The sequence below is a fragment of the Malurus melanocephalus genome, unplaced genomic scaffold, assembly GCF_030028575.1.
Source record: "Malurus melanocephalus ecotype Western Australia unplaced genomic scaffold, MMel_1.1 scaffold_92, whole genome shotgun sequence".
NCBI lineage: Eukaryota > Metazoa > Chordata > Aves > Passeriformes > Maluridae > Malurus > Malurus melanocephalus.
In genome coordinates, this window is record NW_026623324.1 from 390530 (window position 1) to 398001 (window position 7472).

A 7472-nucleotide genomic window follows, 5' to 3' on the forward strand; every position below is an offset into this window, starting at 1 on the left:
TTGTGTTAATGCCACATTCTTTTGCTTCCAATCACTCCTGATTAGTTTACGTGCACCTATCAATAAAGTACATGAAAATTGTAAAGGTTTCTGTAAAAGGTATTAGTTTAATACTAAAGAGGAAGGTGGAGGTTGGAAGAATGTTGAAGCAAAGACGGGAGAACATGAGAGATGAATAGGACTTGGTGTTTTAGAAATTTTGCCTTGAAGAAGAAATTTCAACAAGGAGTAAAAATTAAGAACTAATTAAAGATTGCACTATGCTAGAAAATATATTGATGGTACCTCAGGAATTTGAAAATGTCAGGTCTTGTATATTAATAAAATCATTGTTTCTGAGTAATAAGCAACAAGTAGCTACTTTTGACCTCATCAGTGTCCATCTTGAGTAAAAAGGTGAAAAAAAACCTGCAAAGTCAAATGTTTAATTCACTTGATTTATGATTTCTGATGATTTTATCTGCTAGAAGCTTTTGGCTTATGTAATAACAGATGTATTATGCCAGCTTGGATCTGCACATCAGGCACTTCCTCAAACTGGTTTCACCACAGTTATTGTGCCTATAATTTGCTATGGTTGTAAAATTGCTGCTCAGAARGTCATGTTAAGGTTTCTCTAAAGTGCTAATCTATTTTTTTTTACCTAATTTGCTAACCAGTGTACTATAATAGGAGTAGCAGAGGACCCACAAGATCTCATGACAGCCAAACTCAGAGTGGGGTATTCTGTGAAATACTTTCCCAAATAAAATAACATGACTCAGGACTTTGCAAATTTGGACACAGCTTTTGATGACCTAGTTCTGCAAGTGGCCAGATCCTTCTGTTTGCTTTTGCCTTTTCTTTCGTTTGTATTGCAGAGGAACAAAGCTCAGTTTGTAGCTGAAGCTGAGCTGTGTTTTGGATTCTCCTTTACCGTAAGCTGCTGTCTGGAGGGAYTGGAGTGCAGCTGAAGGTGGGATGGGCTTTTCCTGCAGGAGTAGTAGGAATGCCTTGTTCTGATCTGCAGGTGGCACTACAWGGCTGCATATGGAAGGCGCCACAGCAGTAGGACGCCGCTGCTGTCTGTTAAAAAGTCATGGCTGTGTGGCACGCAGTCCATCATGGGATTCTCAGCTAAAATGTGGAATGATGCAGTTTGCTGCTCTTCTCCGTTCCGTGCATGCTGAACATGGAAAGCAACCCAACATGTGCGGACACTGCTGAGTCTGTCTCATTAGATTAGGACCATCCTTTTAGAAGAACCTCAATCCACTTCAGCAGGCAGTCTGAATTCYTGATCCTCGGGGATCCAAGGAAAACCCCAGAATCCTTAAAGGCCAAAGTACCTAAGAGGTGTAAACTGATTCAGTCCCACTTGCCACAGCAACGCTGAGGGGACGAACATACACGCCGGCACCACACCAGGGAGAGGGTCACCTCCCACTGTATCAAGGCTGTCACCTGCTCATGGTGATGCTGGGGCAGAAAACGAGAGCTATTAAACCAGTCTGATATCAGAGAATCACCCTGCTGAGATTASCAAGGTAGTCTTTGAAGACTTACAAGTACCCTGAGTTATACCACTAGAAATATCACAGACGAATATAATGGTAATGTATGGAAATGTGTGGGCTGTTGTGAGGAGCCATTTTAATCTTGGTTTGCCTCAACACTGCTTGTCAGAAGCATGTGGGGGAAGGGGTGCACATGTGCAGCCTGCAGGAGGCAAATAGCAGATGGGTGAAGCCTTGTCTCTGGGGTGACTTCGCCTGGCAACACGTCAGATGGGCACCAGGAGACACTGCCCTCCCCAGAGACATTTCTCCAATCAGATGGTGGAAGGGCTCCACCAATGGAAGAAGCTTAGACTGGACCAATGGTCTCCTGGTCAGCAGGCAGACTYTGGGAGAAGCCAGGGGGTATAAAAAAAATCARCTGCGCCAAGAGCCTTTGGGGGTGCCGAATTCGCGGAGTTGAATTCGGGGGAGCTGAACCTTAGCAGCTGGACTTTAGAGAGCTGAGCCTGGGGTGYGGAGTTTTGTGGGGGTCTTTGCTGAGCTGGAGGTGGTCTTCTGTCTCTGTGCGTGTGGTTGGGTTTTTTTGTTTTTTGCTCTTTGTTGCTCACTGCTGGTGGGCTTGCTGCTGAGGGGTCCTTTTTGCCCCGGCTCCAGCCTGCCTCGATTTTTGCCCTGGCTAGCTCTCGCTCACCCACCACGTATCCGCCTTCCCTCCTCCTGGGCGCTTGGCAGGACGCCGGCTGCTCTCCAAGCCTCAACTGCAGCGTCTGCCTCGCCCCGCTCCTTCGCTGACTCAGCCRCCGCCTGTCCTGCTTGAACCACCTGCCTGCTTCCGACCCCGCCCGCCGCCACGATCCTCACCCCGACTCCACCCAGGATCCCGGACCTGCCCGAGTGTCCACTCACCCGTGTGTCCAGCAGTGCGCTCACCCCCGTCACGTGGACGCCGATGGCACCCCCAGGTCCTACTGGTGGTAACGCCCTCTCTCTCCCTCTGTCTCCTGTCTCTCTCTAGCCATTCCTTTTCAATTTTCCTTTCTCTCTTGCTGTCTTTTTCAGCCCCCTTTAGTGGGTAACTACTTCTTCTCGGTTTTCGTTACCAGTAAATGGTTCTCAGATACGAAGTTTGTCTCGTTTAACTTAATTTCGTTCTCGACCACCCATTTTAAAAGAACTCCTCGTAGTTCCCCACGGTTGGAACGCGACAGCTGTGTACTTCTAAAATCATGGGCTCATCCCTCTGCTGTTAGCCCAGAGTGAGGAGAGCTCACTAGCGCTGTAATTGAACTCCTTTATCCTTTCCCATGGTGATCTTTTTCAAGAATAAATATGGAGACCAGAMGATATGCTGCTGTAGTGGCAGCTGGTGATAGGTAGAATCTGCCATGCTATATGCTACACATCTGCTTTATTCTTTCATCATGCTCTCTCCACCAGTTGTAGGGAGAAGGGGTCACACTGTGCAACCTGGTTTGGTGAAGAATCACGAGAAGATGGGAAATGCTTTATGCTATAATACAAATTTGCCCTCATGTCGGATTGAGTACTGCCTCTTTTTTTTCTTGCAGAAACGTGCTTTTAGGTTTTGTGTCTAGGGAGGTATATTAATGCACTTTTACTAACATGAAGCTATTAAAAAAAGCTATATTTAGAAGAGAAATGCACAGAATAGAAAAAAAGTATAGCAAATCAGACTATAGGCCACAGCTTTTAAAATCAGTTAGTGATTTAATTCTTCAGGAATCATGTAAATAGAACAAAGGGATCTAAATACTTATTTCAATGTGTCTTCATTTTCCTGCACATCTCTTGACAACAGAAATTTGGGACATTATTAAAGTACATTAGTCATTGCCAGTGTCTAGAACACTGGCAGATTGATGTGAGACAATGAAACATGAGACACCCATGTTTTATGAAGTTAGCCTCATGGTGTCACCAATTACCTTCCCTATTGGTGAAATAATGATAATGGGATATAATTGGCTGCATATGTTCACTTTTAGCAGTAGGAAATGGCCAAGGGGGTTGATATTTTTAAACATACACTTGAACTAGAAGATTTGTTAACAGATTATTCAGGGACACTTGTGGTCATGTTCATGCTCTCCCTTTCATACTCAAATCAGTTCTCCCTGCACAGGAGAACTCGTATGTAATGAGAAGGTCTCTCATTTGGGTTCTGTTTCTCAAGTGAATATCCTTGAAGACATGATGTAGTGAAGTTAGGGAAGTTAAAAGTTACAGGGTAACTTGTTAGAAACTGCTTGTTAGACAGTGTATATTGCTTATTTAACATTGATTGTGTTTGTCAAAGCAGAAYGAGAAGTAAAAGATTATTGACAAAAGCAGGGRCTGTGACCCAGCTTGTRTTCRTGGAMCCCCTACRCTGGCTRAAACCAGAGTTGTTGTTTGGACTTGGGCCAGGGACTCAAAGAGCATGCGCAAGACAGAAAGGTGAAAAATTCAAAACAAGAGGATGAGTATTTTAGTTTCTCCCGAGAGCCCCGGAGCCCACTACCAAATAACACTGCGCAGGTRTGAGCACATGGAAATGACTTTTGARCTCATTATAATATGAAGCGGGGACAGGTCATGCATATGTRTAGGTGAATTTCGAAACTTGGTGAATGTGTAACATGTAACCAGATATATACCAAGCGATACCCATGCTGGGGTGTGSGCRGCTTWGAGGARTACCTCCYGCWCACCYRGCRCTGCAATAAACATACCTACTTCACAACTGAAAATTATATAAGTTGCGGAGTCWTGCTCAGATAATTTTTGGATCAGTAGCAGTTTAGATTCGGTTCTCCCTCTTCACTTTCATGGAATGAAGCATCAAAAAACAGTCAAGGCTGGCTTTGAACACAGGTGTTGAAGCTGCATGGTTCACCTGGGTGGCTCAACAAGCAGTGACTGTTTGGGTCAGTGTGTGAGCTGCATTCTCAAGGAGGAATTTATCTGGTCTCATCATGTGTTGCAGGTAACACAGTGGTGGATGCATCATCTCACGCTCCCAAAGTTCTTGTGTCCCAGCCAGCTGAATCAGGGAYCTGTCCAAAATGATTCATGATGCCCATGCCTTGCTGGGGGCTGCAAAGAACAGTTTCCTAGCCCTTGGAAGTACTCCCATGTCCCTTGTTCACATGTAGCCTAAACACACACAGGCTTTCTGGGCACTGTCTGTATCAGTGTGGAATGGGAGGCACCTCTGGAGAGGCCTTCAGCCCATGGATCAGCAGTGTCTGTCTGAGGACAGAGTGGATCCCCTTCTCCTCACAATGTAAGCTTTGAAAAACTAACCCAGGCACCTAAAGTAGGAACTGTCAAATCCTGCCCCAGGGGATTTGGTTTCATCTTCCTTTTCCCAGGCTTTGCTTGCGTGAATGGAGACAGCCAGTGAAGAGGCACCAGATTGGTGATGAAAATCCATGGAATTCCCTGAGTCTGTACCCTTTGTCTGTCCCCTGCATTTCTGTCTCCCCAGTGACCCATTGCTGCCAGCATGCTCACAGCAACTTCTGCTCGCACCTGGTGTTGGGAGCAGCAAGGAGGCATGTGCATTTGGCTGATGTTTCCTTATTTTGCAGATTTTGGGCTTGCTACTGTCAGTTTATCATGGGCATTAAATTAAAATGGGCAACCTTTTGTTCATGTTTGGTGAGTAAAGCCAAATTTCAACACACTTATCTTCCTCTCTAAATTGCTACATTCCATTTTACATGTAGTCTGTAGTGGCACCCTTGCCTCTGAAAGCTGCTTTCATTAAACAATCTAAACAGACTGTGAAACTCTTGAAATAAGTTTGTTTTGTTTAGTTCACAGATGTGATTAGAGGGAGACCTGATGGGACACAGGCTGGCAGTGCTAAGCTGTGCTCAGTGGAGAGAGCTCTCTGACCAGCAAAAAGTTTTCTGGTTCTGAGTTTCTGTGGTTTTCAGCCTCAGTGTTGTTAAAATAAGCTGCAATTGCGTGTAATGCTTTCTTGATACTGCTCCCCCTCCTGAAGGCAGTGATATGCAGCCATAAAAGCAGCCACGCAGYCTGGGACAGGCCAGCTTCTGTGTGAAGAGGCCAAAGAATGTCACACTGCACACTCATGGATGTAAGGAGAGTCATGGATGTAAGGAGAACTCAGCTGGGAGAAGAGAAGGCAGTCATGTGTGAGGGGATGTCCTGTGGGTAAAACCTTGCTGTGGTTTTGCCTGTGCCTGGAGATGGGACCTGTGCCAAGATGGTTTGAGACTAGTCTGCAGTGCAGTGTTAAGCCTTTCACTGCTAAATATGTGATCAGTTTCTCCAAARCCCCAGAATGTTTCTGTTTTAAAAGCTGCACAATTAGCATTTTCCAGCTTGCTGGCTGACTGGAATTAAACCACGACATGAGCAAGTGTCTTTCTCAGCCATGAGAGCAGGTATATTCTGCATGACCTCCTTCTGCTTAAAATCATGTGTTTAAGCCTGATTCTTTTGTGTTAAGGTCCCTTTGGATCACTCTGGCAATGTAAATATCCTGGAAGCAGATGCAGGTGGAAAGCTCAGAGGCCAGAACTGAGCTTGTAGCTTTTCTGCAGCTGTGTACCACGTGGGATCAGGGATGGTGCATCCATTCAGTTATGGGCAAAGAAATTCAGAGCAGATTCCCATTAAGTCATCCCAAAACTGATACCTGCCTGCATCTATTTGAATACTTGCACACGCACCCATCTGTCAGGATGGCAGTGAGCCCAGACTAGCTGGATACTCTTTATAGGCGCTGCTGCTGTGCCAGACACGCTGTTTGGTACCTGACCTTCATACCCAGGCAAGGGGCTCCTCAAACAGCTTCCACACGTGTCTGAACAATGGCTTTTCACTCCTGACCACACTTTCCCTGACTTCCTCTACAGTGAGGACTGATGGTCATTTGCCAGATATATAGATTGCCTTGCTGGAGGCAGCTTAAAAGCTCTCACACACCTTCTTCTTTTAAGGGACAGGGAGCATTTGTCAGTAAAGGTCTTGGGCCTTTCCAAGGAAGGTCATGCCACTGTCAGTCCATAGTAACTGGAAAACAATGACTTTAAAAAACAAAAGGAGAAAATAATGCTAAGCTCAAGTGGAAATCAAACTCTTTGACTGTTGAGTGGGTGAAATGTTGCCTGAGAATACAGATGTTCTTGTCCATAAGCAAAAGAACAGAAGAGGTTTTCTGTGCTGGAAAGTAAAGTAAAAAATAAATGGAATGGAACAAAATTCCTGTTGCACCTGAAAATATAAATTGCAACTGATTGTCTACAGGACAAACTCATGATCCTTCAAAGCTATACAAATACATATTTGCAATTGTCAATTAAACCATGGAAGCTCTGAGTGCTGATTTCAACAGTGTTTAGATGGACAAAGTCAATTAAAACAATTCAGTAACACAAGCAAGGTAGCTCAGCTTCTTCTGGGAGACCAGAGAGGATGATTTTCTGACATCACTTTGTTGATGGKATGATGCCCACACTCTACATATCACTGCCTGTGCTTAATATTTTGGGTGAGGATTCAATTTTACTACTGCTTCAATTTTCAATCCCCCTCTCAGTTCCAGAAATCAGATTTAAGTCTGCATAAGGTCCTTAAATATAAAGCTAATGCAAACAGCATAGGAATTATTGGAAATCCTATAAAAGTATAAATCCAGTCGATTTATTTCCTGAAGCAGTAACAAGGGTTAGTTGTTAAGAAGCTACAATTGATCCAGCATCATTGATGAAGTGCATCTTTTACAGCAATATTTAAGCACCCTGTACATCAAGGAGAGTCACACTGATTAAGACAGAAGACTGATTTCAATCCCTCCTTTAGAGACCAATGCAAAGTTTTTTTTGATCATCTCCTWGGTGGTTTCTTCTGCATACATGTAAAAAGATAGTCTGCACCATGGGATAAGGGTAYACAGTGCAAAGCTGCCCTTGCTTCTCATGTGGAAAAACTCCACAG